We start from the raw sequence: 22,057 nt of genomic DNA on the forward strand, positions 1-22,057 counted from the left end.
TATGGGAGCAAGTCCAATGTTTATCGGTAGACTCATGGATAAAAAAGATATGAGAAATATGCACAATGGGATGTAGTCATAAGAAAGGATGAGATCTTGCCTGTTGCCACGATGTGGGCATACCTAGAGGACATTATGCTACGTGTGGTAAGTCAGACAGAGACAGACAAACAAGTGAATTAGCAAACAAAAGCAGAGACAGATCCATAACCATAGAGAACAAACCGATGACTGCCAGAGGAAGGGAGTGAGGGGACAGGCAAGATGGGTGAAAGGAAGTGGGAGGTACAGGCTTCCAGTTATGGCATGAATAAGTCACGGGGATGAAGGGGACAGCATAGGGCATAGAGTCAGTGGCAGGGCAGTGGCGTTATATGGTGACCAGAGTAATGTAGAGATTTGCGGAACCCCTATGTTGTTCACCTGAAACTAATGTAACTTTGTGTGTCAACTATACTTCAATTACAAAGTAAATAAATATAAGAAGAGAAGAATTAGGGGTACCTCGTCATCTTCTCTGTGTGTCTCAGGTCTGTCTTTGTCCTGTTGGCTACTGACGCCAGAAACCCGGTACAACAAGCCTTCCTCCACAATCACCTTCTGAGCACCCACAAGGAGCCTCCTTGGCTGGCCACCGTCTTGCCTTTACAGCTTTACTTCCCTTTGTCATCCTGCCTGTCAGGATCTGACACTTTTTTTTTTAAAGATTTATTTATTTATTCATGAGAGATACAGACTGAGAGAGAGAGAGAGACAGAGACAGAGACAGAGACACAGGCAGAGGGAGAAGCAGGCTCCCCGAGGGGAGCCTGATGCGGGACTTGATCCTGGATCCTGGGATCCCAACCTGAGCCAAAGGCAGGTGCTCAACCACTGAGCCACCTGGGTGTCCCAGGATCTGACACTCTCAGCACTGTTCTGGAAACCCCACTGGGCCTGATCTCTTCCCCTCATCTCCAGCGCTTGCACTGGCTCAGCTTTCTCTTGGTTGTAGCTTTGGGGATGAATGCCCTGTCCCCTTGCCCAGCTCCTCAGTGATGCAAACTGGAAACCAATGCAGTCAAGCCATGTTAACCAAGCAGAAGGAACATGGTCATCCCAGGAGTGGCCATAGCAAAGGAGTTCTTGGCTATAGAGAAGAGGTCCTGGACACTTTCTGTGAAAGGATACAACTTGTGTCTTTTTAGTTAAGAAATCCAGGGGACTTGGGTGAAGGCTAGTGAATCACTTGAAACGATAGGAATTGTATTGTATAAATAAATAATACCAATTAACCTGATATTTGATACCGGTTTCTACTGCCCAGTGTTCTAAGGCTGTTTTACAGAATGATTTCTCCTAAGTAAATTGTCTTACTCTTCTGAGTGGAGCCTCAGTAGCCTAGCTACCTAAACTGCGAAGAACTGATAGAGTTCTCAATCTCCTTGAAGGATGGTTTTTAAAAAACCCCATAAAGCAAAATTATGTCACCTTAGGTACATTATGAATTTAAAAGCACACAGTTAGCCCTGCCAGATTTTCCTTTGCCTAGGAGGATTGGAATAATTGTATCGTAAGTGCAGACAAAAATGAGATTTCTCTCACAGGCAGATTTTTGTGATTCCGCTCTGCACTTTTATTTAGACATTTTGTTCAGTTTCTTAGAGGAGCTAAATAAAATTGCTGCAGAAAGGCCAGAGGGGGGCACCAAATAATCATGATTGATAGAGTGGTTGGTCTGAGCAGTTGTGGGAGGCTCAGGCATCAGGATCCTGAGACCTCTGTGTCCCTTTGGACCATTTTGAGCAGAAAGCACATTGCAGTTTTTCTGTTTACCGCATTATTGTCGAACCAGGAGCTAACACCTCCACTTTAGAAGCCTGCAAAAGTACTCAAGGAATGGGGAAGCAGCAGTTGGCAGGATCTGTGGTTGCAAACGTCTTAGAGTCTCTGCACTCTTAAACCTTATTTCACTAATCAGAGCTGAACTGTAGGAGGAATTGAGAAATAAACTTCACTTGGCCTTAGAAGGTGCTGGCATGGGTCTTTCTCGACCTTTTTCTCTGAGGCAGGAGGATTACTGGCTAGCTTTAATTGTTCTTGGTAAATTTGCCGAAGTGTTTCTTTGGTCTTCAGGATGAGGGATAAATTTATCGCATTTTAAAATTCATTTTTGTGTTTGGCTCTTTGAGAAAAGCCTGTTTCCTTTGTCTTAGGAGGGATTTCTAAGTAGAAGATAACTTTAAAAGCATCTCACCGCAACTGGTGCGGTTTCTCTCGTGTGGAAAAGTTGTGTTTCATGTTGTTGGTATTAGCTACCCCTTGGGGTCTGTAGTTTGCTTATATGTCCTTATTTGCGGTGGACTAATTTGAGGCAGAGGGCAGGTGGGGTGTGTGTGTGCTTGGGACGAGGGCAAAGCGGTTGGGATTTCCTCTGCTCAGGTGAGGAGGATATAGGTGTGCCTTCTGGGTTCTTCACCAACCCTCAAAGGGTTCTAAGTCTTCGTGAGAAATACATGTGAGTACCAAAAGTGATTAGTTACCATCATGAGAAATTTAAGGTTCATTTTGGCCCCAGACTCCCATTTACCAACTCAGTTCTCCTTTTCGATTTTCTGTACATTCAAGGGGGTAGGCCAAAGTCCTGTCCATCTCATTTTGCAAGGTAACATCTGTGCTTGCTGTTTTCCCCTGATGGGAGTGCACAAGTGAACTCGGACATGCACAACTATTCTGACTCAGGGAGACAGAGCCCGTGAGGATCCCAGTAAATGCCGGCCCCTTTCTGTGTCACATTTTTTAAATTTTATTTATTTATTTATTTATTTATTTATTTATTTATTTATTTATTTATTTAAAAAATTTTATTTATTTATTTGAGAGAGAGAGCATGCACAGGACAAAGCAAGTACTAGGGGCAGGGTAGGGGGAGGGCGGAGGGTAAAGGAGCTCCCTGGATGCAGATTCCCCACTGAGCGGGGAGCCAGGCCAGCCAGCCTGGGATCATGGCCCCAGCTGAAGGCAGATGCTTAGCCGACTGAGCCACCCACCCACGCACCCCTCTATGTCACATTTTAAGTTCGCTGTTTAAGAACCTGATTCCTGGAGCCAGACTACCTGAGTATGAATCTGGGCTCTGCCTTTTACTACCTGTATGACTTTGGCAAGGTGCTCGGCCTCTCATGCCTCAGTTTCTTCCTCTGTAAAGTGGAATAATAGTACCATAGGGTTATTGCGAGAATTAAATGAGTTATTATATGTACAGCAGTTAGACAGGGCTTGGCATGCAGTGTTTCAGACGGTACATGCTAAATAAATGTTTACAGGCAGTGTAAAACCTGTTATACCAGGCTCATAAAATATTTATTTTTCCAGAGAATCTCCCCATCAGGTGATTTTTTTAAAAAAAATATGGGTACATATTGACTTAGGTGTTTCCTGTGCTCTTCCTGGCTGGTTATTTCGGGCCTCTGCTGCTATCTCTTATGCCAAAATCTTGTACAAAGATCACATTACAACTGACTCCTCAACGTAATTTATTTAACAAACATTTATATAGCACTTACTATGTGCCCCACGCTGTTTTAAACACTATACAAATATTAACTCATTTAATCCTCATTATGACATGAGAATACTTGTTGAATTTCAATTAAGTGATGTGAGAAAATCCTTTATACCAGTGTCTGACATGATAATCCTTCAGTAAATATTTGTTGAAGGAATGAATACCTGTGAGTGACTCAATCAATCTGTCTATCTTGTTTGCTATCAAAAAGCAAACAATACACCAGGATGTTATATTAAGTAGCCTAATGTATTCTCAGACCCTGGAAACAGTTGAGACTCTTCTTTCACAGCTGTTTTCAGTTTGTCCTGAAGGACTCAAGTAGCCTAAACGTTCTTTCTCAGTATTTAATCCCTTCCTATTTTAATATTCAGTTTAGATGTTTAGCTTTCATAGAATAGGTAAAGTTTTTGGTGACTTGTAGACTTTTATACTCACCTATATTGATAGCTGAATGCTCTATTCTAAATTTCAGTTTTTATCGTGATTTTGGATTTTGAGCAGGAAGTATTAGGATTCTGTTGAAAACATTAAGAGACGCCAATTTTCCTTCACTCTTTGAATTGCATCGTTTATTTTTGTTCTAATTTGGGAAGACATACTTGCATCATATTTCATTTGTCACTGTCCTCAAAAGATTAGCACACAAGTACTTAGTATTTTGTAATGCTTTATCATAATAGAAAACATCTACATATTAAGCCTGAGGAGTAAATTGCTTTAAAAATATGTCAGAGCTATTCAGCATCCATTTGAGAACACTTGAGTGGTAAATGCCAGTTTTTATGAAAGCACAATAAATGTTTTTATTCAACATGCTATTGTCCCAATCAATTGTAGACTCTTTTTATAGTCACCAAATTAGTTGCTTTTAACTTTAGATTGTATTTATTGAAGCACCTGATGTGATAGAAAAGGATCCGTGTAATAAACCTAAGACTTCAATAGTCTCTGTGTCTGCCCCCTTCTTTCTTCACTCTTTGTCTCTAGCTACCAATCAAAATATTTATCTTTTCTTGACTATGACAAGTATCTGGTGAAGTGAGATTTATGTTGTTTTATGGAGCCATTGAAATGTGGCACCTGAAGGGCATTTGGAAAAGTGTGGGTAAAGTTCAGATCCCTTTGGTTGTTATGAAGAGTAGAGATGAGAGAGAAAAATCTGCAACTTCTTATCTTTGAGGTGAAATATTATTACTGCTGCTGGAATAGACCTGGGTGATTATGAACAAGTCCTGGGCTCAGGAAAGTCAGCAAGTCTTTTAATAGAAGTCACAATATTGATAAAGATAACAGGTGAGGAGTGGACTGCCCCTGTGCCTCATCCGGTGGTCTGAGGTAGAAGGTCAGTTGGAGTATATGAACTGACATTTGGTAAGATCTGTCCCAAACCCACCATGAGCTGTCAGACTTGAGGCCAAGTGGTTGTTCCCATAACCCTAAAAGTTCTAGTCCAGTTTGGACATCCTTTTTTATGTGCAGCTCTGGATGGGGAGGGACAGTCTTCTCACTGCATCAAGTTTATACATGCAGTTAAGGGCAGAGTCACAAAATGAGGATATCATGGAAAGTCTAGATTTCAGCTGTGCACTGAAGTCTGACATTTTGACAGTATGGACAGTGAGGAGGCCCTCAGACAGAAGTAACAGCTTTCCCATAGGGGTTGTGACATCGTCCAGCTTCCAGGGATACATCTGAACTCTGTCTCCAGAGATAAGAGGTACAAACTGTTGGTCTTAAATCCCTGTAAATGTAGAGGATTCCTGGACATTTAAGGATGGTGATATGAGGCTGGCTTCCTGGAAGAAAAATACTGGACTTGTGTACTTGTTTATAAATCTTATCCATGTAAGTATTTGCAATGTTGTGATTTACAAGAAAAATGTCATCTGGATGACCAAAATATATTTCTCATACTTGATTTTCATCTATGGTTTCTGACTCATAGCTCCCCAAACTCTTGGAATTTCCTCAGTGTCGAGAGTGACCAAGATGTTTCTTTAATGTTAATGAGGTCACTTTTGGACCCCACCAAAGGAAGAGGATTGGTTGCCAGGGAATCAACCATGGGATTAGAAGATTGGGACTTTTGGTTCTAGCCTCAGACTTCTGGGAAGGGGAGGGGGCCTGAAAGTTGAATCAATTGCCAATGGCCAATGATTTAATTGTTGTAATGAAGCCTCCACAAAAATCCAAATAGGGTTTGGAGAGCTTCCAGGTTGGTGAACATGTGGACATTCAGGGAGAATAGTATGTGTGGAGAAGGCTTTGCAACTCTGCGCCTTTTTCTCCTATTTCCTCCTATGCATCTCTTATTTCTGGCTGTTCCTGAGTTATATCCTTTTACAATGAACCAGTGATCTACTAAGTAAAATGTTTCTTTGAGCTCTGTGAGCCACTCTAGCAAATTAGTTGAACCAAGGGAGGGGGCTCTGAGAATTTCTGATTTACAGTAAGAAGCTGGGCGTGTGACTGGCATCTGAAGTAGGGGCACAGGGGTGCAGTCTCGCAGGACTGAGCCCTTCATCTGTGAAATCTGATGCTATTTCCAGGTAACTAGCAATGGAATTGGGTTAAATTATAGGATACCCTGCCGATGTAGGAGAACTGTTTGTTGGTGTTGGGGAAACTCCCCCTGACATGTTGGAATTGGGTCCAGGAACCCAAGAGAATATTTAACAAAAAATTAGGTGGCTCAACAAATATTGGTGAAAAAGATATTGAATAGAAGTAGGAGTTTGAGTCTTGTGCTCATTCACCTGCTGATATGGGAAGTAGGGCCCTCCAGCTTCGGCGTACACGTATATCCACTCTGCAGCTTCCAGCAAGTCCTCTGCTGCCTTTCTGCCTCCTGTCTTTCTGATCATGAAAGTTATGGTGTTGTCCTCTGCCCTGCATACCTCCATCACATCAAGTTGCTCCCCTCACCTCCTTGGCCTTCCAAATTACAGGTTATTTCAGATAGTTTTTTTTTTTTAATGGAACAGAGAGCCCCCTTTTGTTTTGTTTTGTTTTATGCTTGTGTTTTTCAAACTTTGCTTGACTCTAATCATGGCAGAAAACTTGAAATAGCTGGAAGTTTTCTCTCTGGTGGACAAAGGTGCTCTCTGATTAGATGTTCTAAACATAATGTCAGTCATCAATGCTATTATCCGAATAGGTTTTCTAGTGAATTATTGGAAAATGTTTATTCAAAATCTTCTGAAAAACTTTAAAATCTGATTAGACAGATATATATCTTAGCAGTCTACAATGCTTGAGTTTATGGTTTTCATATCAGTGAACTAATTTAAGCTCCCTGGCACCTTCATGTCAGGCATATTGTGAGGCACACATAGTAGGTTCTTACTAAATATTCAATGGAAAATTAGTGTATTCCAATATATAGTTTTTGAGTGTGCTATTCCATTCTGGCACATTGCCAAATGTAATTGAATAGAAAATACTGTAAAGTGCTCATTTATGACCAAATTTAGAACCTCTTTGAGGTTATTAGAGGTGCCTTTGTCTTCACACAGCTTGGAAGAAAAATCAACTGTTTTATATAGAGATTATATTTGGTTGTTTTCTTAGATTCACAATAGTCCATTATTATAATTATATTTTAGCACAGACTGATAAACAAGACATCAACATTATTATCTTTTCTCTTTCCAGTTTCAATTTTTCCTTCTTCTTAACAGAATTCTTTCTCTAAACTATTTGCAGGCATTTAAATTAAATTAGTATTCTTTAGGTTACATGTGATATAAATTAATATTCTCTCTGGATAAGTGGCTGATGATTATTTTCATAGTTGTGTTATGGACTTTGGTATTAGTAGTATTCTAAGAATACATAACTAAAATTCTGACAAGTTTTTAAAACATTTTCTTTAAAGTAATGCCTACAAATTAGTCCTTTCCTTTTCTTGTTAGTCTAGGGCTAAGACTGAAATACCAGATGGGAAGAGGATCATAAATTTCTGTTATATCTGTATCTAGATCTGTAGGAGGACCTATGAGTAAGTAGAAGCATGGTTATGAATGGGTTCTGGAGCCTGCTTGCTAACATAGGCTTGTTGCTGTGGACATTTTAAGGGTTCACTTTTAATCTGCTGTCAGCTAGCATGATATCACAAATGCCATAAGAAAATAAATATATAGTCTTATGAGGATGGCTACATTGACCCCTTTCCCTGAATGACTTGACAAAAGATCTGATTCTCTGTGATGCAAGAGAAAAATATCAGTTGCAGGGTTCTGCTACATAAAGTATATTCTAGTTTAAATTAGTGGCCTATAAAGTTATTATCTTGTTTGAACAAAAATCTTATTAAATTGAGGATGTTTTTACTCCACAAAATGAAATTAAATTTTTAGAGGGTTATTTTTCTTTTCAGTTGCAAATTTATTGAGTTAATAGAAAACAAGTCACACAACTTTCCAAAGAATATATTACATGTTTTTGCATTTCGGTTTTCTTTGGCTTTGTGTGATTTTTAGAAAATCTTGTAAGTCGAATGTATTAAAGTAGACATTGAAAGAAAATAACCAGAGCTATAGCAATAAATTTGCAGATAAAGATTTCTTTAAAGAAATGTTCACTGCGGTATTACTTATCTAAATAATCGGGAACTACCAAAGTCCCTAACAATAAATATATTGTTAGAAAAACTGTGACCTTCCCATTAATGGACTATTAGGTAGAATTTAGAAATATTTTTGAAGAGGTTTTAAAAGCACAAGACATTTTACCAAAGTAAGAAAACACATAACAACAACAATAACAACAAACCCAGAAAACCGACTGCATATACAATAGAATTTTGGTTTGTGAAAACAAGCAAATGAATGGGATAAGGCGAAGTGCTGGGTGCTTTCAGGGCCTTATCATAATTAATCTTCACAGGAGCCCAGTAAGATTATTCTAGGCAACTTTGAAAATTCCATAGTCAAGGACTGATTGATTCCCTGGATGACTAGTTTCAGGAGATCATTTAAGAACTTGAAAGTCAGAGGTCGGGAGGAGGGGAAGATGGAGGGAGAGGAGGGTCCCCAAGTCACCCCTCCCTACCAAATTACCTAGAAAACCTTCCAATTATCCTGAAGATCTACGAATTCGGCCTGAGACTTAAAGAGAGACCAGCTGGAACGCTACGGGGAGAAGAGGTCGCGCTTCTATCAGGTAGGAGGACGGGGACAAAGAAATAAAGACACCAAAGGCCTCCGAGGGGGAGGGGCCGCGAGGAGCCGGGCTGAGGCCGGGGCGAGGGTCCCCAGGACAGGAGAGCCCCGTCCCGGAGACGCAGGAGCTGCACCGACCTTCCCGGGGGAAAGGGGCTCCAGGGAGGTGGAGCAGGACCAGGAGGGCGGGGAGGCCCGCGGGCTCCCGGGGACACTGACAGGCACCTGCGCCCCGGGGAGTGCGCCGAGCTCCCTAAGGGCTGCAGCGCACGGGGGACCCGGAGCAGCTCGGGGGGCTCGGGGGCGGCTCCGCGGAGGGGGCTGCGGGGCGGGAGCGCGAATCCAACAGCGCAGGCCCCAGAGCACAGGGCGCCGGGACACAGCCCAGGATCCGGCCTCCCCCGGGACAGGCAGAGGCCGGGAGGGCCCAGGACAGCGAGGACGCTCCTGCCCCAGCTGAGCAGAGCAGCGGCCCCGCCCGGAGCCTCCAGGCCCTGCAGATGAAGAGCTCCGGAGCTACTGCGGGGGCTGACTCCAGGGCTGCAGAGCTGGCCCCGCCACTGGGGCTGTTCCTCCTGGGGCCTCACGGAGTAAACAACCCCCACTGAGCCCTGCACCAGGCAGGGGCACAGCAGCTCCCCCAACTGCTAACACCTGAAAATCAGCACAGCAGGCCCCTCCCCCAGAAGACCAGCTAGACGGACAATTTCCAGGGGAAGCCAAGGGACTTAAAGTACACAGAATCAGAAGATACTCCCCCGTGATTTTTTTTTCTTTCTTTTTTTGTTGTTGTTTTGTTTTGTTTTGCTTTTTGATTTGCTTCCTTCCTCCACCCCTTTTTTTCCCTTTCTTTCTTTTTCTTTCTCTTTTTCTTCTTTTCTTTCTTCCTCTTTTTTTTCTCTTTCTCTTTTCTTTCCTTCTTTCTCTCCTCTCTTTTTCTCCTTTTCCCAATACAACTTGCTTTTGGCCACTCTGCGCTGAGCAAAATGACTAGAAGGAAAACCTCACCTCAAAAGAAAGAATCAGAAACAGTCCTCTCTCCCACAGAGTTACAAAATCTGGATTACAATTCAATGTCAGAAAGCCAATTCAGAAGCACTATTATACAGCTTCTGGTGGCTCTAGAAAAAAGCATAAAGGACTCAAGAGACTTCATGACTGCAGAATTTAGAGCTAATCAGGCAGAAATTAAAAATCAATTGAATGAGATGCAATCCAAACTAGAAGTCCTAACGACGAGGGTTAACGAGGTGGAAGAACGAGTGAGTGACATAGAAGACAAGTTGATAGCAAAGAGGGAAACTGAGGAAAAAAGAGACAAACAATTAAAAGACCATGAAGATAGATTAAGGGAAATAAACGACAGCCTGAGGAAGAAAAACTTACGTTTAATTGGGGTTCCTGAGGGCGCCGAAAGGGACAGAGGGCCAGAATATGTATTTGAACAAATTCTAGCTGAAAACTTTCCTAATCTGGGAAGGGAAACAGGCATTCAGATCCAGGAAATAGAGAGATCCCCCCCTAAAATCAATAAAGACCATTCAACACCTCGACATTTAATAGTGAAGCTTGCAAATTCCAAAGATAAAGAGAAGATCCTTAAAGCAGCAAGAGACAAGAAAACCCTGACTTTTATGGGGAGGAGTATTGGGGTAACAGCAGACCTCTCCACAGAGACCTGGCAGGCCAGAAAGGGCTGGCAGGATATATTCAGGGTCCTAAATGAGAAGAACATGAAACCAAGAATACTTTATCCAGCAAGGCTCTCATTCAAAATGGAAGGAGAGATAAAGAGCTTCCAAGACAGTCAGGAACTGAAAGAATATGTGACCTCCAAACCAGCTCTGCAAGAAATTTTAAGGGGGACTCTTAAAATTCCCCTTTAAGAAGAAGTTCAGTGGAACATTCCACAAAAATAAGGACTGAATAGATATCATGATGACCCTAAACTCATATCTCTCAATAGTAAATTTGAACGTGAATGGGCTTAATGACCCCATCAAAAGGCACAGGGTTTCAGACTGGATAAAAAAGCAGGACCCATCTATTTGCTGTCTACAAGAGACTCATTTTAGACAGAAGGACACCTACAGCCTGAAAATAAAAGGTTGGAGAACCATTTACCATTCGAATGGTCCTCAAAAGAAAGCAGGGGTAGCCATCCTTATATCCGATAAACTAAAATTTACCCCGAAGACCGTAGTGAGAGATGAAGAGGGACACTATCTCATGCTTAAAGGATCTATCCAACAAGAGGACTTAACAATCCTCAATATATATGCCCTGAATGTGGGAGCTGCAAATATATCAATCAATTAATAACCAAAGTGAAGAAATACTTAGATAATAATACACTTATACTTGGTGACTTCAATCTAGCTCTTTCTATTCTAGATAGGTCTTCTAAGCACAACATTTCCAAAGAAACGAGAGCTTTAAATGATACACTGGACCAGATGGATTTCACAGATATCTACAAAACTTTACATCCAAACTCAACTGAATACACATTCTTCTCAAGTGCACATGGAAATTTCTCCAGAATAGACCACATACTGGGTCACAAATCGGGTCTGAACTGATACCAAAAGACTGGGATCGTCCCCTACATATTCTCAGACCATAATGCCTTGAAATTAGAACTAAATCACAACAAGAAGTTTGGAAGGACCTCAAACACGTGGAGGTTAAGGACCATCCTGCTAAAAGATGAAAGGGTCAACCAGGAAATTAAGGGAGAATTAAAAAGATTCATGGAAACTAATGAGAATGAAGATATGACCATTCAAAATCTTTGGGATGCAGCAAAAGCAGTCCTAAGGGGGAAATACATCGCAATACAAGCATCCATCCAAAAACTGGAAAGAACTCAAATACAAAAGCTAACCTTACACATAAAGGAGCTAGAGAAAAAACAGCAAATAGATCCTACACCCAGGAGAAGAAGAGAGTTAATTAAGATTCGAGCAGAACTCAACGAAATCGAGACCAGAAGAACTGTGGAACAGATCAACAGAACCAGTAGTTGGTTCTTTGAAAGAATTAATAAGATAGATAAACCATTAGCCAGCCTTATTAAAAAGAAGAGAGAGAAGACTCAAATTAATAAAATCATGAATGAGAAAGGAGAGATCACTACCAACACCAAGGAAATACAAACGATTTTAAAAACATAGTATGAACAGCTATACGCCAATAAATTAGGCAATCTAGAAGAAATGGACGCATTCCTGGAAAGCCACAAACTACCAAAACTGGAACAGGAAGAAATAGAAAACCTGAACAGGCCAATAACCAGGGAGGAAATTGAAGCAGTCATCAAAAACCTCCCAAGACACAAGAGTCCAGGGCCAGACGGCTTCCCAGGGGAATTCTATCAAACGTTTAAAGAAGAGACCATACCTATTCTACTAAAGCTGTTTGGAAAGATAGAAAGAGATGGAGTACTTCCAAATTCGTTCTATGAGGCCAGCATCACCTTAATTCCAAAACCAGATAAAGACCCCACCAAGAAGGAGAATTACAGACCAATATCCCTGATGAACATGGATGCAAAAATTCTCAACAAGATACTGGCCAATAGGATCCAACAGTACATTAAGAAAACTATTCACCATGACCAAGTAGGATTTATTCCCAGGACACAAGGCTGGTTCAACACCCGTAAAACAATCAATGTGATTCATCATATCAGCAAGAGAAAAACCAAGAACCATATGATCCTCTCATTAGATGCAGAGAAAGCATTTGACAAATACAGCATCCATTCCTGATCGAAACTCTTCAGAGTGTAGGGATAGAGGGAACATTCCTCGACATCTTAAAAGCCATCTATGAAAAGCTGACAGCAAATATCATTCTCAGTGGGGAAGCACTGGGAGCCTTTCCCCTAAGATCAGGAACAAGACAGGGATGTCTACTCTCACCACTGCTATTCGACATAGTTCTGGAAGTCCTAGCCTCAGCAATCAGACAACAAAAAGACATTAAAGGCATTCAAATTGGCAAAGAAGAAGTCAAACTCTCCCTCTTCGCCGATGACATTATACTCTACATAGAAAACCCAAAAGCCTCCACCCAAGATTGCTAGAACTCATACAGCAATTTGGTAGCGTGGCAGGATACAAAATCAATGCCCAGAAATCAGTGGCATTTCTATACACTAACAATGAGACTGAAGAAAGAGAAATTAAGGAGTCAATCCCATTTACAATTGCATCCAAAAGCATAAGATACCTAGGAATAAACCTAACCAAAGAGGTAAAGGATCTATACCCTAAAAACTATAGAACACTTCTGAAAGAAATTGAGGAAGACACAAAGAGATGGAAAAATCTTCCATGCTCATGGATTGGCAGAATTAATATTGTGAAAATGTCATTGTTACCCAGGGCAATTTACATGTTTAATGCAATCCTTATCAAAATACCATGGACTTTCTTCAGAGAGTTAGAGCAAATTATTTTAAGATTTGTGTGGAATCAGAAAAGACCCCGAATGGCCAGGGGAATTTTAAAAAAGAAAACCATATCTGGGAGCATCACAAAGCCAGATTTCAGGTTGTACTACAAAGCTGTGGTCATGAAGACAGTGTGGTACTGGCACAAAAACAGACACACAGATCAATGGAACAGAACAGAGAACCCAGAAGTGGACCCTGAACTTTATGGTCAACTAATATTCGATAAAGGAGGAAAGACTATCCATTGGAAGAAAGACAGTCTCTTCAATAAATGGTGCTGGGAAAACTGGACATCTACATGCAGAAGAATGAAACTAGACCACTCTCTTTCACCATACACAAAGATAAACTCAAAATGGATGAAAGATCTAAATATGAGACAAGATCCCATCAAAATCCTAGAGGAGAACACAGGCAACACCCTTTTTGAACTCGGCCACAGTAACTTCTTGCAAGATACATCCACGAAGGCAAAAGAAACAAAAGCAAAAATGAACTATTGGGACTTCATCAAGATAAGAAGCTTTTGCACAGCAAAGGATACAGTCAACAAAACTCAAAGACAACCTACAGAATGGGAGAAGATATTTGCAAATGACATATCAGATAAAGGGCTAGTTTCCAAGATCTATAAAGAACTTCTTAAACTCAACAGTAAAGAAACAAACAATCCAATCATGAAATGGGCAAAAGTCATGAACAGAAATCTCACAGAGGAAGGTATAGACATGGCCAACATGCACATGAGAAAATGCTCTGCATCACTTGCCATCAGGGAAATACAAATCAAAACCACAATGAGATACCACCTCACACCAGTGAGAATGGGGCAAATTAACAAGGCAGGAAACAACAAATGTTGGAGAGGATGCGGAGAAAAGGGAACCCTCTTACACTGTTGGTGGGAATGTGAACTGGTGCAGCCACTCTGGAAAACTGTGTGGAGGTTCCTCAAAGAGTTAAAAATATACCTGCCCTACGACCCAGCAATTGCACTGTTGGGGATTTACCCCAAAGATACAGATGCAATGAAACACAGGGACACCTGCACCCCGATGTTTATAGCAACAATGGCCACAATAGCCAAGCTGTGGAAGGAGCCTCGGTGTCCATCGAAAGATGAGTGGATAAAGAAGATGTGGTCTATGTATACAATGGAATATTCCTCAGCCATTAGAAACGACAAATACCCACCATTTGCTTCAACGTGGATGGAACTGGAGGGTATTATGCTGAGTGAAGTAAGCCAGTCGGAGAAGGACAAACATTATATGTTCTCATTCATTTGGGGAATATAAATCATAGTGAAAGGGAATATAAGGGAAGGGGGAAGAAATGTGTGGGAAATACCAGAAAGGGAGACAGAACATAAAGACTCCTAACTCTGGGAAACGAACTAGGGGTGGTGGAAGGGGAGGAGGGCGGGGGGTGGGGGTGAATGGGTGACGGGCACTGAGGGGGGCACTTGACGGGATGAGCACTGGGTGTTATTCTGTATGTTGCTAAATTGAACACCAATAAAAATAAATTTATTATTATTATTATTTTTTAAATAAATTTATTATTAAAAAAAAGTCAGAGGTCAACAGTTTGGAGACACATATGTAAATTGTGTATTGGAAGAAACTAAGTATGCAAATGCAGTGACTGTAATTGATTTTAAGAATGTGTTTTTTTTTTTTTTTTTGGATGTGATGCAATAATTGCTATCGTTGGGACTGATACTTAAATTATAAACTGGGCAAGTATGTATAGACATTAAAATACCTACTGGTGATTGGTTCCCTCTGTAGCCTTTAGGTTGTCTGTTCCTTAACATCTGCTGGGTGCCTGTAAGAAAAAGTGTTTTGTCTCAGTGATATGGAGTAGTCTTTTTGATTAAGCTTGAGTTCCAGTCATGGTGATTTTTCCTTGAGGAACTTGAGAGGAGCCATCTTCTCCAAAGCAGAACTAAGAGACTCAGCATGTTTGAGGCCCAAAGTTTCTAGAATTCACCTCTGCCATTCTTCTACTCTTGTTGCTGTTCTCTAGTTAGCTGACATCTCAAACGTTAAAGATTGGTATTACTTGTTGAGCTAACAGCCTTCACTTATGATTTCAGGGATTGGGGAAGTGGCAGCAATACCATGTTAGTGCTAGGTTATCCATTTTCTCCTAAGAATCATTATATTATGTTATGATGCCAGGGCATACAAATGCAGGCTAACTGGTTTTAACATGGAGGAGACTCAGGCTTTGATTCTTCACTTGAGAATGATACCTAAACATTGGTTTGTAATTTCATTTTGCATATGAGTAAAATTAAGACATAGAGAAGAAGACCATTGTTTGTCTAAAGTCACACATCTACTCATGACAGTCTCAACCCAGCTCTGTCCAGCTTTAAAGATTTTGGTTATGGTAGTACCGAGACCATAGTTACTTTTTAAAAAAAAAATATTTTCTCTATTTTCTAAATCTTACATGATGATATTGCTTCCATAGATAGGTAATATGTTTTTAATAAGTAATAAATGCTATGAAAGTAGAGATAAAACATTTTTATGTAATCTGAAGAAGGGAGAAAGGAGAGATTTTTCCTATTAATGAGAAACACGACCCTGTTTCTCTTTTCCATCCTGGACTGTTTCCTGTGATTGCTCCTACCATATTGTGCTGAAATGACCTGAAGACAGATGGAAACGATGTGTCCTACAGGCTGAAAATATCAGCCTTGACTTATAGTTTCATTAAGACTTCTGTGATCAGACCATGCAAAAATTAGTGTATATTATTAACTAAACTCATCAAGTGCTAATTACAAATGAAACATAGAACAATAACGACAAAGCAGAAGATATTCTTTAATATTCAATATTTGATGTCTTCAGGTTCCAACAGGATTCCATTTAGCTGTAGAAACTTGAATACACACAGATCTGCAAGTATATATCCCTTTGTCCTCTTTGGGCTATGTGTGTTGGCCCTCTGGGGAAGAAACAGAAGTTTCAGAATACATTTTTATTCATGAAGCTGCTCTCTTTGGATTTCTGAAGAAAGGAACTTCTGGGTGGATGAGTAAAATATGTTACTTCTGTTCTGACATGCCTGCCATCAAGACTAGCTGCCACTGTGCACTCTAATGACCCTTCCACAGTCACAATGGACAGTGATACTGACAAAAAGGGTTTGAGACGAAGGGCTGTGTTCACCTGCGCACCACTTTCCAGCTTTACCACGAGCTCTGCATTGGATGCTACTGTATTTGGCTTAAGCTCATGTTTGCATCTATGAAAATAGGATGCTTCTTTAATACTTAAGGACTTTATCTTGGGCAGGGGAGGGGAGAGGAGAAGCAGGATCAAAGTGTTTTGGCAGGCGACCTCTTTGATAAGGAAAACTATGTGGCCCAAGAGCCAGAAGTCCCCAAATCAGGAACAACCGAAATTCTTCTGTGTCTATTGAAACATCTCCAGTTGAGCCATGTTTGTAAATGAACTAGTTCAAAGGCATTTGCAAAGCATGTTCCTTAAAAAAAAAAAAAAAATTCGTTTCCTTCTGATAGTTGTATAAAACTTCAGGTACTTTATAAAAAGCCCTAAATGTTGAATTACTGAAGGTTACTAATGGAAGACTAGGCAGTGAAAAATAGTTGGGAGTTGGAGAAATGGAGTGGTATTCAGCAACATAACTCATTTAGGATGTCTCTGGGGCAGGGCTTAAATAACTGAAAATTTGAATGGACTTTTGAAGAGTAGCCTGTTTTTGTTTGAGTCCTACACTATAGGGTGTTCAGCATTCAAGAGTGAGAGTGTGGTTCCATGGAGCTTGAGGGTGCACTGCTGCTGTGAATCCTGGCATGAAAGTCAATAACAAACTTCCAAAATGCTAAGAATTCTGGAATTGTTAGTTCTTAGCAGAAGACTCAGCTTGGAGAATCTTTCACCAATGCCCATTAGTTTTAGAGCAATAATTAGAATATAATTAGTCTTGCAGCCCTGTCAGTGATTTTATATTAAGAATGATAAATATCAATATTTATGTGCATGGCTTCAGTTCTTTTCTTTCTTTTTTCTTTTTTTTTTTTTTTTGCTTCAGTTCTTTTGTGGGTATTTGCTTTGTACCAAATCCAGGCAACTCGGGCTATTTGGGATGACTGATGTGGATTGCTAGTGGGAGGCAACCCCCTGAGTTGGTCCAAGAAAATTGGTGACTCCATGGCCTCAGCATCTCACAAGTGAATAAAATAGCAAAAGAGAAATCCTCTAGTGCTTATTTAAGGGATTAGTTCATGCGGGGAAATAGAATATTTCACAGAGATCTTAACCGATCAAGGAGAGGAACTTCTTTCTGTATGAATACAACCTGAAAATTCTGCCAAAGCAAGAGTGTGATAAAAAATCCTTCCACTGATACGGCTTACAGTGGATAAGGGATGTAATACAGCAAAAAAGAAAAAAAAAACAGAGGCTCACAGTGGAGATTATGCAGAGCTGAGAGAAATTTTCTTGGGTAATAAACACTTGCAGTCAGAGTGTTTGGGAAGGAAGCGATGTCACAGAAACCTAGTCAGAGAAAACCATGTTGAAATGATGAATTTTGCATTTGTACTAAGGAGGCCAAAAATTTCTTTTGAATTGTTGTATTGACAACACTGATAGAAAAAAGTGACTGTTCCAATAGACACTTGTGGCGGAAGGTCACAATTGGTGTCAAATGCAGACAGGGTCCGCAGATGAAAAGAATTTGATGACTCACAGGGACCAGAAGCCAAACCGAGTAGTGCTGTGTCATTTCCCCTGGCTTCCTGGATTCCCCAGGAGGGGCTGCTGGATGCTTAGCCCAGGACCTGGCTGCATGTTCTATAGCTGAGTGAATGGGAAGTTGAGTGTGTTTGAGGATGAGGCAATCTTAGACTTTAGTATCAGTAACAGAGCATTTGTTATTTAAAAGCTCCTGTTAAATTAATTTAACGAGGAGCCCATTAGACTGTTTTGGCTCTAGCCTAACCCGAACCCTAATCCTAGTGGCCTAGGTCAGCAAACCAAAATCTAAACCTGCAAATGCCTCAAAGTTACAAAATTGAAACGCTAAGGAGAACCAATCACAAACTGCCAACCAGGCTTTAAGCTACAGCCAATCCAATGATTTCTTTTCTTTGCTTCTGCACTTTCTCTATCTCTATATAATTTTATCCCTGAACCACTTCCAGTTTGGCACTGCCCTGTTGGAAGTAACACATGCTCCAATTAACTCATAAAATTTCTTGTTTGCCCGTTTATTTTTTAATACCTCTCTTGAGTCCTGGTGAGGGTAAACCTTTGGGGGGACTTCCGTCTTGTTGAGGTGGCTGATGGGTCAGGCTACAAATTGAGGAAGTTAAGGATGAGCCAAAATGTCCAACTTAAAAAAAGCAGATTGAGATCCTGGGGGAGATAATTCTGTGAGCAGAGAAAGGGTTGCACATGCGCAGAAGAGTTCCTGGCAGTTGAGGTAGAAGAGGAAGCTGAGAGAAATATAAACACTGGTTAAAGAAGAGCATTTCTGATGTTTTACTTTCTTTCATTTCCACATGGACACTTTAGTAAAAATGACATTATTTATATTGGAATTAAGTTTGTGAGTTGAGCTATGACATATCAAGCCTGACCTCCAGGGCATATTTGGGAGGAGAGAGGAAGTCCAGTGAAGGGCAGTCTCATTTGGATTACAAATGAATTTTAAACTGTATGCAATTATTCTTCTATAATTTTTAGTATGCATCATTCTCTATTTTTGTTTATCTTTATAAAATACTTATTTAATCTGCCCCAAATGTTATTGGGCATAATTAACTGAATTGAGGAAATTTCTGCTGACAATTGCAGTCAGAAGTCTGTGCCTAGAAGGTAGAGTGGATGAATAGACATTTTTATAGAATGGGTCCAGAAAAACTTTCATTTCTATTGGCGTTTGCTTAACATAATATGCCTCCCAGTTATCATTATTCGCAGATTAATAAGATAGTTTATAAGCTTCTTATCAATTTTGTCAATATGTAATTATTTTTCTGACTAATGAGGGATTGTTAGCACATAAATAACATATCAAGAGTGTGTCTTGCCCATTTTAGTTAAGTCGGATACTTACTCAATTGGTGATAAAAGCAAGATCTAAATTTAAGAACATACTTTATGTCCTTCTTCAGTTGAAGGTATAATGCAAAGTAAATTAAGGTTCTATATAATTTATTGGATTTTTAAAAGCTTTATGTGCTTTTCCTAAAAATGCCTTGAGGCATTAACAATAAAATTAATTTAAGCATCTGCATCTACTTACAGCAATAATGATATATTCAAAAGGAAATTAGTAGCATGCAAATCAAGCAAAATGCCCAGTTAACCCTTGGGGTATTGAAAGGTGTATTGCAAATACGTAGTTATTTTAATAAGGAAGGGCAGAAACCTCTCTTGGGTCCTCTTTTTTACATTCTCTGCACTTCTCCTGGTGAAGCATCCGAGAAAAGAAACTTAATGTTCAGAGGCGCCTCTTGGAAGGTGGATGCCCAGGTCTTTCCTTTTCTGTGGTTTCCTGCCAAGAGTCCCTGCACCCTCAGCCTGTATGGGGCTGGGAGTGGGGGGTGGGAGGGGGCGAGGGTGGGGGGGGCCTGACTCTGCAGGAGCCCAGTTCACACCACACCGCACCAGTACTCCCCAGCCAAGTGTCTGCTGCCAGGGAGCTGCAAGCATGCATCATTTTATAAAGTGGTCTTTGCAGTCGGCTCTAGAGGGTCCTTCACATTTATGCTTTGTTTATTAAAAAATGTCTAAAAAGTGAGAAGAGAAAGTGGAAACATACAGAGCAACTCATGAGGGGGAATAAAAGAAGCTTTGACAGTTTTCTGTAACTGATTTTTTCATGCACCGTGACCCCCTCCCCCCTTTTTGCTAGTGGGGCCAAAACTTAAACTTGGTCATTAGGGATAATTAAGTCTCTTCTGGCTACAACAGGCGCTTTTAGGTAAATACTGCATCTGCTCAGAGCTGGACTCACCGTCAGGGCTGATTCTTTCCTTTCAGGTGGTACCTCTTCCATCTCCTCCTTCCCAGGAAGGCCAGAGGGTGCAGAAGGAGCGGAGTGTCCCCAAGGTGTGGATGCATGCAGCGGCCTGGGACTGGGAGGAGGCTCCGGTCCAGCTAGGCCTCTGCGAGCAGTGCTGGGCCTTGTTGGGCCTGCTGGTGGCCAGGGCGGCCAGCCTCACTGCCTCAGCCCCCACCCGCCTGCTACTGTGCTCTCAGCAGCCCCGCAGGGGGCTCTAAGCAGCTGTGCTGTTCCTGAGCACCCCACCTCCACATTTCTGATGCTCCCATTACTTATGGCTGTGACTCCCATTGACCCCCAGCTTGATAGCCGGGCTCGGGCTCCCTTCCTCAGGATCACTGTGTTACCCCAAACGGTGAACTCCCCAGCCAGCCAGCCGCAGCTATTCCCTCTGGGACAAAGGAAGCTCCTGGACTGCTTAGAGGTCACACTGAGGCCACAGAGGATGTGGGGTGCTGGGTCAGGCCCTCTCCCTGGCTAAGCCTGCCATTCTATTCCTCCGCAGTCAGCCCCGATTGGCAAGGCCGATTGGAGGGGTGGCCCCCGGCCTCCCTTTTGACTAATCTAGAGTTTCTCTTGCCCTTCCATCTGATGCCAGATTCAGATCTGTAGGTCCCTGCTCTTTTCCTCTTATTTTCCTGTGAAGAAGGAGCCATTGGTATATGGGAAATACAAAGGGGAGAAAGAAGTGATCAGTTCCCTGTAACCTTGAGTCAAATACTTGTCGACGTCCCCACTCTCCGGTCCTTGCTGTGTGCTGTGGCATCAAGCTCTGTGACGTCTGCGAGGGCAGATGTACAGCCAGTGGTATGCACGTTAGCAGGTAATTGGTAGGAAGAGGAGAAGGAACACAGGGCGTGGAAGGAGGACCTGTCACAGAAATCTTTGACAATCACTTCATAGTGGCAGCAATCAGGGGTGCCGCACAACTGCCATCTGGAAGTATGGATTTGCTTTCACTTACTGTATTCATCTCACTTGAGAAATGAAACTAGCTCAGTAACTTTTGTTTGCTTCTCACCTTTAACCCTTCTTAGTGAGAATAGACCAGGAACCAATGGATAATTTTGTTTGACTGTATTCTGATAGCATTCGTGTGCTGGGGCCGCATAACGGAATACCATAGACTGGGTGGCTAAAACCACAGAAATTTTTTGTCTCTCGGGTCTGGGGACAAATTTTTTGTCTCTCTGTCTCAGGTCTGTCTCTCAGGTCTGGAGGCTCAAGTCCAAGATCAAGGTGTCCACAGGTTTGGTTTCTTCTGAGGCCTCTCCCCTTGGCTTGCAGATGGCTGCCTTCTCCCTGTGTCTTCACATGGTTTTTCCTTCAGGTACAGTATCCCTGGTGTTTCTTTCTCTTCTTAGAAGGACACCAGCCATGCAGGATTAGGGTAGTACCTTGATGGCATCATTTTAAATGAATTTCCTCTTTAAGGACCTGTTCTGGGGGAATGGGAGTTGGGATTTCAACAAATGAATTTTGGGGGGATCCCTGGGTGGCTCAGCGGTTTAGCGCCTGCCTTTGGCCCAGGGCTCGATCCTGGAGTCCCTGGATGGTGTCCCACATTGGGCTCCCTGCATGGAGCCTGCTTCTCCCTCTGCCTGTGTCTCTGCCCCCCTCTCTCTCTCTGTGTGTCTATCATAAATAAATAAGTAAATAAATATATAAATCTTTAAAAAAAAAAGCAAATGAATTTTGGGCTGAATACAATTCAGCCCGTAGGAGCAGCTGTATTCTAGGGAATTCAAAGTACTTTTAAATCATAACCAGTACTGAAACAAATGTTAATACCATCACTACTTTTCAGACTATAAAACATAAGAA

The 22,057-nt window shown here is 41.5% G+C and overlaps 1 long non-coding RNA gene across 1 annotated transcript in view; it reads right to left on the minus strand.

Annotated features, from left to right (window-relative positions):
• The window catches only part of LOC144305436 (uncharacterized), a 34,664-nt gene extending 13,676 nt beyond the window's left edge, over positions 1 to 20,988 (minus strand). Inside the window, exons 1-2 of the long non-coding RNA XR_013372459.1 lie at positions 20,186 to 20,988; positions 14,946 to 15,004 (exon numbers count right to left, since the gene is read on the minus strand). This is a non-coding gene — a long non-coding RNA (uncharacterized LOC144305436). The remainder of the gene's footprint in view (positions 1 to 14,945; positions 15,005 to 20,185) is intronic.
• Positions 20,989 to 22,057: the final 1,069 nt, after the last annotated feature.

This window comes from Canis aureus, chromosome 35 (genome assembly GCF_053574225.1).
Source record: "Canis aureus isolate CA01 chromosome 35, VMU_Caureus_v.1.0, whole genome shotgun sequence".
Lineage (NCBI taxonomy): Eukaryota > Metazoa > Chordata > Mammalia > Carnivora > Canidae > Canis > Canis aureus.